The following is a 12,128-nucleotide window of genomic DNA, read 5'->3' as shown; positions in this document are numbered from 1 at the left end:
ACACACTTGATGTGTTTGGAATGTCCATTTAACATTACAAAATATTTGTTATAAAAGTAACCGATTCTTCAGCATTTGTCAGCTTTACAGGCAATTACTCTATACAAGATGAAAGACTGCAGCAGCTGCAGCCATTGGTGAGCTCCAAGGCAGACTGCAATTATTCTTGGAAGTGATCACATGAATCAACAAACTGCCATGACAGCCATAATGCTGACAGCTGACCAACAGACTGGTTTTAAAAATGGGACTACATGGCATATCAATAGGCCAACAAAGCTTCAGAAGGGATGTAGCTAGTCCTGGCAGCTTCTGTACTGGCAGGTGTTGTGAAGCCAGACAGCTATGGGACTTGTACTGGCAGAGTGCTGAATCTATCACCATACAGTTAATAGAGCTATAATGGCAATGGTTGTGAAGCTGGCCAAGAACTATAAAAGACTGTTACCAAAGCCTGCTGAAAGAGCTGTTTTCAGAGATACTAAGCCCAACCAAATGTCCAGAAGAGCTGCAGTGGCTGTAAGTCTGAAACAAACTTGTCCATAATGCGGAACTTGTGCAAAATCTTTCAAAAACCATGTAACAGAAAAATAGAAGGAAAAAAGTAACTGGAAAGATACTTATTTCAAAAAGGAGATCACAGAAAAGGGAGGGAGTTATTCAGTATATGCAGATGAATTCATTACATATGTGAACTGCCTGGAGATAAGAGAACTACCATGAGTAATTAACCACATTTCTCAAGTATCTCTCTTCCCTAATGGCATCATCATAAACATCTGATAAAGTAAGTTAATGAAACATTCCTTCTTAGGACTGCTGAACAATAGACTGTATGTGAAACACGTATCAAGGCTGAAATGTTATATATTGTAGATTTCATATAGATGAAGAGTCCAAAGACAACAATAAAAATGTCTTAAGACGTTGCACCATTTTTGATATGGAGGATGTTGATCACTCAACACTGACATAATTGAAACTCAGCAGTTCAAAATTAGGAAACTTCACATACAAAAAGCGAATTATTTGTCCCCAAAGAGATTTCATTTTAAATCAGCTCCACCTCATGATTTCACCGGGCAACACATCGTTCCTGCCCTTTCAATAATATCAACCTTCTTTATTTCCATCTGTTACTTCCATTTCCAGGCCTCATTTTCCACAGTGAGCCTTAATTCACAGAACTCGTTTGCAATCCCTGCTTGCCAAGCCACCACACTCTCCTCATTCAGATCATTCCAAAGAAACACTTCTCCCCAGCTGGAGCAGCTCCCATGGCATCAGAACTATCGTCCTTCTGAACCAAGGGGCCAAAAGGCAGCACATGTCCCTTACACAGCATTCTACACTGCCCCATTGCATTCTAGAGTGCAATGATGCCCTTCTATGCAGGTCCTTAACCCACAGTTGAGAGCATGTGTAACAGCCATGGGGGACCACTGTAATTTCTTCAGTCCTGGAGGAAAGTGTAGAATTTGTCCCTACTTAACACTTAGGGTATGACTAGACTACCGCGTTTTGTCGACACAACTCCGTAGTCTGGACGCAATGTTACAGGCAATAACACCTTCTGTCGACAGAGTTCTGTCGACAGAAGGTGTTATGCCTCGTAAAGTGAGGTATACCAGCGTCGACAAAACTGCTGAGTTCTGTCGACGTTATGTCGACAGAACTCAGCGGTAGTGTAGACGCTGGTATAGTTTTGTCGACAAAAGTCCACTTTTGTCGACAAAACTAGGTAGTCTAGACACACCCTTAGTTTCCTAGGTTCCTTTGTCTTGCAAACATATGGAAGACCTGCATGCATAGTGGGAGAACAATTCTGTCTTTGTTTTGAAGGGTTTGTTTATCCTGGCTTGGAAGCGCTACCAGGGCAGATTCCTTCCTCCTGAATGGAGTCAACAGTCCAGTGCAGAGTCCAGTACCCAGGCTGTGTGGTGGGAGGATGGTCTTGGCTACGGGAGCTGACAGGATTGCTGGGCCCCTGGGCAACGTGGATGGGGAAGTGGCTCCACACACACAGAAGGGACAGGACATTGGGGGGAGAGCCAGCCAGAGTGTTGGGTTCAAAAGGGTCCAGCCACCATCGCAGCAGCGATGGGAGTCCCGGGCCCGTTATAATTGCTAGGCCCTGGAACAATTTCCTTCTTTGGTCCCCTTCCCCCATCGGAGGGCCTGGATGTTACGTTGACATGCATCTCTATTCAACTCTTCCTGATCAAAACTTCAGCACAATGGTTGCTGTTCCAGGAGTTCTTTCTATTCTCTCAGGGTACATCAAAAAAATAAGGTTTACAGGATCTTTAGAAAAAGGGTGTATTTTTCGAAAGATCCGCATCTAGACTGTCTTTTTTTCCCAAAAATCTCCATTTAGAAAAAAGCGGCAGCAATGTTTATACTAATGAAGCACAGGATATTTAAATCCCTGCTTCATTAGCAATTTCGACGTGCCTAATCTACATCTCTCTGTCGACAGAGAGGTGTAGTCTAGACACAGCCTCAGTGACATTCCCCACAACATTTTATTCGTGTGGGACAACTGGCACAAAAAAACAGAACTCTGCACTGAGTCACATCTGACAACTTGTAACTGCTACAGTAGTTCACACTAACAGGCTGTCAGTCCCCGTAATACACGAGGTTCGAAGGGATGCCGGAAAGGATGAGACCACAACTGGGAGTTTTAAAAAGCACAAACTGATTTTATTTTGATGACGCCAGACAATCATCAGAACAAAAATTAAACAGATTGCCAGACAACACAAAACAATTCCCTGAGGCTTTTCTAAATCACAATTCCCAATAACTGCCCAGGGGTTAGGAACAGTTGAATTAACACTGGTATTGTCCATAGGGCTGATTATTTACACAACTTTATACAAGGAAACAGTAAAAAACCTAAACCACAGTTAGTTTATAAATAGTTTAGTAACTTTTTAACCACTGTCACTTGACAAGCAATAAGGACAACTAAGAAATCAATTAGGATGGGGGGGGGGTTATACCAGTTCTGGAGACAGCAGGAACACAAGTACTGGTCGCATGCTCATAAACTGTCTCCACTCGGGTTGACCGACTCGGAGTACGCTCAGTAAGACTCGAGAGCGGGGGATGCAAGGCATCTGGGTGATCAGGCCAGGCGTTCACTCGATGCGAATCCCCAGTGAGAGAGGGGCTGCCTGCCTGTTTTATTGCCTGTGAACTTATCACCCCATAGGTTGGTTTTTGCTGCAGTGGGTGGAGTAGCAGGCCTGAGCACAAGTCAGCCCGTTGGCTGATCTTTCACTGCAATGGGTGGAGCGAGCAGGGGAAGATTATTAATTTACATGCTATTATATGGAAAACACTCCACCTCACAGACAGAGCCCCCTATACCAGCCTTGAGGTATTACAGGCTATGGCTCCCTGCGATGGGCAGCCATTTCTGATGTTCTGTCTCGGACACAGGCAATCAGTCAATTTCCACTCTCACTTACTGCCAGCCAATCTCATTTGTAACTATATGGATATATTTAAGGACAGACTCTGGTCCCAAGTTAGTAATTTAAGGAGACATTAGTTAAAATGTTTTGTTTAAAAGGGCATCTATGAATTAGAACGTTACAATAATTTATAGCAAATAACCAAATTGTATCAATAAAGAAATCATATACACAACAGAATTTTTAGCATTTTTTTCTACAAGCTGTCCTGACAGGCAGAAATTGAATCCTATCTATGTCCATGGAGTTGTGCAACTGTGGTCTTTTTAAAGAAAAAAATTAAATACTTCTCAAAAAGGAACTTTGGGGGGGGGGGGGGTTGGTTGTTTTAATGAAAATGTAGGAAAAGGAGGGAAAAGATCTATTCAGCACCTCAAACCAAATAAATCCATAAGACCAGCCATTCTGGGTCAGACCAATGGTCCGTCTAGCCCAGTATTCTGTCTGCCAACAGTGGCCAATACCAAATGCCCCAGAGGGAGAAAACACAACAGGTAATCCTCACATGATTCCTCCCCTGTCACCCACCTCCAGAGAAACATAGGCTAGGGACACCATTCCTACCCATCCTTGCTAATAGCCATTGATGGACCTAACCTGCATGAATCTATCTAGCTCTTTTTTGAACCCTGTTAAAGTCCTAGCCTTCACCACATCCTCTAGCAAGGAGTTCCACAGGTTGATTGTGTGCTTAGTGGGGAAAAAAACCACTTCCTTTTGTTGGTTTTAACCCTGCTGCCTATTAATTTCATTTGGTTACCCCTAGTTCTTATACTGTGGGAATAAGTAAATAACCTTTTCCAAGACCAATATATCTTTTTTTGAGATGAGGCGACCACATCTGTACGCAGTATTCAAGATGGGGGCATACCATGATTTTATATAGAGACATTCCTAACATTCTATTTGCTTTTTTGACTGCTGCTGCACACTGCATGGCTGTTTTCAGGAACTATCCACAATGACTCCAAGATCTCTCTCAAGTAGTTGTAGCTAAATTAGTCCCCATCACATTGTATGTATGGTTGGGATTCTTTTTTCCGATGTGCATTACTTTACATTTATCAACATTACATTTCATTTGCCATTTTGTTGCCCAATAACTTAATTTGGTGAGATCTTTCTGAAGTTCTTCACAGGCGGCTTTGGTCTTGAGCAGCTTGGTACCGTCTTCAAATTTTGCCACCTCACTGTTTATCCCTTTCTCTAAATCATTTATAAATAAGCTGAATAGGATTGGTCCCAGAACAGACCCTTGGGGGACCCCACTAGTCCCGCTCTCCACTCAGAAAACGTACAATTTATTCCTATCCTTTGTTTCCTGTCTTTTAACCAGTTATCAACCCACAAAAGGACCTTCCCTCTTATCCCATAACAACTTACTTGACTTAAGAGCCTTTGGTGAGGGACCTTGTCAAAGGCCTTCTGGAAATCTAAGTACACTATATCCACTGGATCTCCCTTGTGCACATGCTTTTGACCCCTTCAAAGAATTCGAGTAGATTAGAGGCATGATTTCCCTTTGCAGAAAGAATGTTGACTTTCCCAACAAATTATGTTCATCTATGTGTCTGACAATTTAATTCTTTACTATAGTTTCAACTAATTTACTAGGTACTTAAGTTAGATTTGCCAGTCTGTAACTGCTAGGATCACCTCTAGAGCCTTTTTTAAATATTGGCTTCACGTTAGCTATCTTTCAGTCATTAGGTACGGAAGCTGATTTAAAGGATAGGTTACAAACCAGTTAATAGTTCCACAATTTCACATTTCAGTTCTTTCAGAACTCTTGGGTGAATGCCATCTGGGTCCCGGTGACTTGTTACTGTTGAGTTTATCAATTTATTCCAATCCACTATTCACTCAGCCCGACCTGCAGCATATAAGGCTTGCTGGGACAGAACGTAGCCACTGCAACGTGATTCCAGCTATTCTGTGCCAGCTCAGGAACCCAGAGAGGGTCATTATGAGCCAAGGGAGTCCTAAGTCCCATTATAGGAGTCCTAAAGAAAAGGGTCAAAGTCTGATCCGATGTGCAAGTATCCAGTCTGTTTGTTGGATGTAACTGCACACTTAAACATTTGATGTTTCACTTCCATTTTTGTTTTCTTATGCTAACAAAGGAGTTAATTAGGTACAAGAGCTAAGCCTGAAGTGGGCTATCTTCCTATACAGGTAACAGGGATAAATATACAGACACTCCTTGGCTAATAGCATGTGCAGTTATACTTAGAGAGTGATGTGGTTTAATTAACATGGCCACAGACATGCTTATAGGACTGTTATAGCAACCATTAATAGATTGAACTTTTTTTTGTTAGCTAGACAAGGTAAGATTTAAACTGATTCACCACCTCAGGCTGGTGCTGCATTTACAATATCAGCTCAATTTCAGGAATGATTTCTATGTATCACGAGTGACACTGCAAAGACTAGAGAAGAAAGGATTTAAAAACTCAACTACAAAAGAGTTATTACTAATCCAATAAGATTTGAAAACTCCCTTCTTAAGCACAACTGCAATTACATGCATGAATGGTCTCGGCAGATCTCTGAACTCACATGGTCCTAATACTGAACACCTCTTTTAATGTTTGCGTTAGAAAAATCTTCATTCAGCACTTATGCAGCAGATGTTTTCCTTGTACCTATTTAAAACTAACTAAAAATCTGACCTTTTCCCATAGGCAACCAGCCCAGGACATCAGTGGCACTAGAATTATTTTGAAGGAAGGGGTGATGAGCAAATATTGTCCAGTCCATAAAAGATGGCACCCCCAGCTACAGCTGGAGCTGGGTGTAGAGCCACGAACTGGTGGGCTACATAGCCTGCAGTGACAGCTGGATCCAGGGGGTGCTGAAGTTAGCAGGAGCCCAGAGAGGCCACCCAGAGGCCAGGATGCAGGCACTGGGTGCAGGGAAGCCAGGTGCAAAACTGGGGGGCGGGGGAGAGGGGGAATGCAGCATCCCCCACAACCTAATTCCTGTGCCTATGCATGACATCGTGACAGTTCCTCCCCCACTGTTTTGTTAAAAGTATCTTATGAATATAAATATGCATAAGTCAAAGATACTGTAGACAAAATACTCCATGGAACCTATCAGTAAGATTAAAACTATCTGCCAGATCTATATATCCTATTGTGGTGCATGTATCATCCTTGTATGTGAGGCTGGAAATACGAAGTGAAAGTCTGTTTATAATTTAATATGTGCCCAGATCCTGTTGGCCAAGATTAGGCCCCCAGGTGGGGCTAGGGGTCAGGGCTGGGGCAGAAGGGGCTTGCCTCAAGTGACTCTCAGGCAGTAGGGGGTGCTAAGGCAGGCTTCTTGCCTCTCCTGGCATGGCAGACCATGCTGCACCCCAGAAGCAGCCAACAGCAGGTTCCAGCCAGTGGGAGTGTGAAGCTACTGCTCAAGGCAGAGGCAGTGCACAGAGCCCTGGGTGCTCATAATTCCATAGAAAGTCCATATGTGACTGATACAGGCAGTCCCCGACTTACGCGGATCCGACTTACGAACAGGGCTCTCTCACCCCGGAGCTCACAGGCAGCGGTCAGCCACCTCGAACTCCGGGGGGAGAAAAGCTGCTCCCGGTGCCCCTGGTCTGCTGGGGACCGTCTCCAGCAGACCAGGGGCACCGGGAGCAAAGCAGGGCCCGCGCCAGAGCAAAGCCTCAGAGGCGAGGCACCCCGCCGCTGCGGCTTTGCTCCCCGTGTCTCTGGTCTGCTGGGGTGGGAGGGAGGGTGCAGCTAGTGTACCCCCCCCAGCAGACCAGGCTTTTGTTGTGGACCCTGGGGCAGAGCAGCTGGGGTGCTGCCGGTTGGTCCCGCAGCGCCGCTCTGGGCACTACTGGACCAAACCAGCAGCACCCCAGCTGCTCTGCCCCAGGTGCCCTGATTGACCAGCAGTGGCTCAGTTTCAGCAGCGGCTGAATCAGGACGCCTGGGGCAGAGCAGCTGGGGTGCTGCTGGGTTGGTCCAGTAGCGCCGAGGAGTGGCGCTACTGGAGCAACCCAGCAGCTCTGCCCCAGGCATCCCCAAGTCAGCCGCTGCTGAAACTGACCAGCGCTGACTACAGGAAGCCCGAGGCACAGTTGCTCTGCCCCGGGCTTCCTGGAATCAGCGGCTGATCAGTTTCAGCAGCAGCTGACTTGGGGTTCTTAAGTTGAATCTGTAAGTAAGTCAGAACTGGCGGTCAGTTTCAGCAGCGGCTGAATCTGGATGCCAGTTCCGACTTACATACAGATTCAGCTTAAGAACAAACCTACAGTCCCTATCTTGTACGTGACCCGGGGACTGCCTGTAGTTGTATCTGGATGCATGGGTCATATGTTGACAGGATCTTTCAATACGCTGGATACCTTTTGTTATATGACTAAAAGATATTGTTTCACCTGCACTGCCCATATACTTGCCCAATTATACCTCCAGGCTCAATTAATCTCAACGGAATATGTTTGATTTTCAGTAATTTTTCTACAAAATAGAATGCAGGAGCAGAGTCATGTTTATGGAATGGTTACATTGAACAAAAGAGAATGAGCCACTTGGAGTAAATTGGCATAGATCGCTTGAAATTCAATGGGACACCAGCTGAAGGGCTGGCCCTGCATTCTATGCAACATTAGAAATATGTACACTGATAGGCCAGATTTTCAAATGTGCTCAACTCCCACAATTAGGTATTTCTCAAGTGTAACTCCTATTTAGGTACCCAAATAAGTAGCTGATTCTTCAAATGGTTAGTAGTTTCTATTGTCCTCCCTGAAGATTCTGGGTCCTGTACTTTCAGTAGCCTAGCCCTTCATGTTGATATGTATATGGGAACACAGAGAAGCCTTAGTTTGCAATCTAGTTCAAATGCCAGTGTATTCCAACAAGCTTTACTGATCTGACTTCAGAAAGGTGAATCATAATTTGGCCTGTTGTTTCAATGATGAAGTGGGGGACAATGCATGGAGACAATGTAGCCACAACATTAGGAAATGGCCAGAATAGTTCGAGCTCCTGACTGCAAGATCAGTGAAAAGGGTTTTTTCCTGTTATCTGTATTCTCTTATCCAGCTTGGGAGGCCCCATTATGCTAGGGAGAGTATAAACAATTCTTGGAGCATGGACTGTCAGTCTAAAAGGGATGGCTAAAGAGTCCAGGCTTTAGGTACCTACTTTGACAGAAGTAATATTCCACCCGCAGCTCTTGTACGTTTCCAAGGGAGAGGCACAGCAGTCGGGACCCCACGCCAGAAGGGACTGCTTCGATCCCTTCTCGCACCATTTACCTCACTGCACCTTTTCCTTCCCTACCCCAACCCTGCAGAGACAGTGCTAGGGAGAACTGGCTTTTAAGCCAGTTTCCTCACCCACCAGAACCAGTTCCAGCTCCTCACCCTTGGTGCCTCTGATACAGAGGCAGCAAGGGGGAGGGAGGAACGACTAGTCAAGTAGTGACTCAATGACTCGACTACCAGATAAGCCTAGGCTTATCAGGTAGTCGACTAGTTGCTTACATCCCCTAATATGTGGGGGAGGGGGGCACAAATCTTTTATTTAGTAATGTCTGCCACTGGGGTGAGCAATAAAATGGAGATAGTTCACCTGGATAGCTCCTGCAGGCTGCCACGGATATATTTACCTGTACCTTCCTACAGCCCAAAGCTCTCATCCTCAGCTTTACTCTGGAGCCCACACTTAAGTCAAATTACATTGCGTCGTGGATATCAACAATTTTCTTCAACTGGGTCATGAGAAAAAAAAGTTTGAAAACTGCTGGATAAAGGCACTCAGTACAAGTAAGAGTATCAGAAGCTTATGCACCTATGATTGTAAATCCTGACCCCCTGAGTTAATCTTCAGACTAGTAGGAGCCAATTTTTTCCAGTCCTGATATCACCTAATTATTGATTTGGTAATATAATGTATGAGAATCCTTTCAACGACATAGATCTTGTCTCTGTCAGTCATTTTAAGGACTCACCATTTCACATGTTTAATCTAGTTGGAGTAGATACCATAGTATGAACATTTTACTGAACTCCTGAGCTTCCAAATTTATTCCAACATAAAATGGACACTAGTATGTAGTATTGTTTTTAAGAACACCAAATAAGTAAGTTTTATATATATCACTCACACTCAAAGATTTCTTTTTACCAGACTTGCTATTCTGGTCCACAGGAGTCCATTATGTACAGATTCAACCTTTTTTGGTTTCAGACATCTGGATACCTATAACTACAGGCAGTCCCCGAGTTACGCGGATCCAACTTATGTCGGATCCACAGTTACGAACGGGGCTTTTCTCGCCCCGGAGGACACGGGCGGCAGGACCGCCCAGATGCGCTGCGGTCCCGCCGCCCACGTCCTCCGGGGCGAGAAAAGCTGCTCCGCGTCTCCCTGGTCTGCTGGGGCGGGGGGGGGGGGGGGGATGGAGACCAGCGGAGCAAAGCTGCGGAGGATGCGGGCGGGACCACGGCACGTCTCGGCGGTCCCGCCGCAGTCTCCCTGGTCTGCTGGCGGGGGGGCAGCTACTGTGCCCCGCCCCCCCCAGCAGACCAGGCTTTTCTCGCCGCCGACACCTGGGATAGAGCAACTGGGGCGCTTCCGGGTTGGGCTGACTCCCGGGCTCTGCCCCGGGCTTCCTGAAATCAGCCACTGATCAGTTTCAGCAGTGGCTGACTTGGGGACACCTGGGGCAGAGCAGCTGGGGTGCTGCCGGGTTGGTCCCCGCAGTGCCGAGGTGCGGCACTGCGGGGACCTACCCGGCAGTGCCCCAGCTGCTCTGCCCCAGGCATCCAGATTCAGCCGCTGTTGAAACTGATCAGCGGCTGATTCCAGGAAGCCCAGGGCAGAGCAACTCTGCCTTGGGCTTTCTGTCGTCAGCCGCTGGTCAGTTTCAGCAGCAGCTGAATCTGGACGCCAGTTCCGACTTACATACAGATTCAACTTAAGAACAAACCTACAGTCCCTATCTTGTACGTAACCCGGGGACTGCCTGTACTGCAGAAGTGCTTCTCACCATATCATTTGCCTGCTGGTTATATTCATTCATTAACTCATGTACTCATTTGCACAATCAATACATTTTCAGGAACTCAAGTGGAAAGCTGATTATAGTATTCCAATGAGCCACTTTCCTTCCTTGCCACTAAATTGATAACTGGAAGTGTTTTAAATGTCTCTCTCTTTTATAGCAGATAGCACAGCAGTACCACTTACTCCTAGGACTCCGTACTACACCCATTACAGTCAACAGACAGTTTCCTACTGACTTCAGTTGGCTTTGAACTGACTTCTAGTATTTGCTATATTTGCATATGTGCTACCCAAGCTCACACAAGCAGCCATTAGGGTTACCAGATGGTTTAACAGCCCCCCCCAAAAAAATGTTGAGAAAAAAGGGGGGGGGGGAGAAAGAGACCAAAGTTGTTGAGCAAAAAAAGGACCCAACAATTAAGAAAAAAAACAGAACAAAACAAAAAAAACCAGCATGGTCCCTTGCCCATCTTGAGGTTAGGTGGTTGTCTATAGGAGACTATGCGTCTGTCTCCCAGAGCCTCTTGGAGTATGGTATCCTGTTCCAGTATAGGTTGTAGTTTATTGATAGTATGTTCTGTTGATAATGTGTTTATTGATAGTATGTTCTGTTGGACAGGCTTAAGTAACACATTATCAACAGAACATACTATCAATAAACTACAACCTATACTGGAACAGGATACCATACTCCAAGAGGCTCTGGGAGACAGACCCATAGTCTCCTATAGACAACCACCTAACCTCAAGATGATTCTTACCAACCACCACAGGACATACCACACTAATACCAACAAACCCCGTTGCCAGCTTTGTCCACATATTCACTCTGCTGATACCATTATTGGACCTAACCAAGTGAGTTATGAGATCAAGAACACATATTCCTGCGCATCCAGAAATATAATTTATGCTATCATGTGCCGAAAGTGTCCGTCTGCTTTGTACATTGGACAAACGTCTCAGACACTTCGCCAAAGGATCAATGCCCACAAAACAGATATCAGACAGGATCACGAAGAAAAAATAGTTTCTTGCCATTTCAACCAGAAAGGACGCTGTCTCAACGACTTAATTACCTGCATCCTGCTTCAGAAGCCTTTTAAATCTGCACTTGAAAGGGAATCCTCTGAACTGTCATTCATGCTAAAATTCGACACTCAACAAAGACGCTAACTATCTTACCCATTACAAAGATAGCTTCCCCAATTATCACCTCTAATACCATTAGCTCACAGACATTTACCTCCCCCTCTCCCGCATACCCCTTCTGTTCTGAAATGTGATTTGTCCTTTTCATAGGTGTTCATTTTTTTAATTGTATCCTTTGGTATATGTGGTTGTGACTATTTTCTTCCACTATTTGATCTGAGGAAGTGGGTCCGGCCCACGAAAGCTCATCATCTAATAATCCATCTTGTTAGTCCCGTATTTTGTTTCAGCTACACCACACTAACATGGCTACATTTCTATCACTATTCTGCAGATTATATAGATTCTAGTAGTTAATACCCATTAACAACAGTGAAAAATCAAGAGGCCAGTGTTACTAAGTGTCCCTTTTCAAGCCAGGTAGCTATAAATACTGTGGAGACTATAACCTGATTTA

General features: G+C 45.1%; 1 protein-coding gene across 2 annotated transcripts in view; it reads right to left on the bottom strand.

The window, feature by feature from the left end:
- The window catches only part of SERPINI1 (serpin family I member 1), a 98,545-nt gene that overhangs the window by 65,005 nt on the left and 21,412 nt on the right, over positions 1–12,128 (bottom strand). Inside the window, exon 1 of one of the 2 annotated variants that reach the window (XM_075937885.1) lies at positions 5,230–5,356. The exons of the other annotated variant lie outside the window; for it this stretch is intronic. The gene's annotated coding sequence lies outside the window, so the exon portion shown is untranslated. Of the gene's footprint in view, positions 1–5,229; positions 5,357–12,128 lie in introns of those variants that run through there. 2 annotated transcript variants of the gene reach the window in all.

Source organism: Pelodiscus sinensis, chromosome 10 (genome assembly GCF_049634645.1).
Source record: "Pelodiscus sinensis isolate JC-2024 chromosome 10, ASM4963464v1, whole genome shotgun sequence".
NCBI classification, from domain to species: domain Eukaryota; kingdom Metazoa; phylum Chordata; order Testudines; family Trionychidae; genus Pelodiscus; species Pelodiscus sinensis.
Note: the sequence above shows the minus strand (reverse complement) of the source record. Positions and strands in the feature narration are given on the sequence as shown.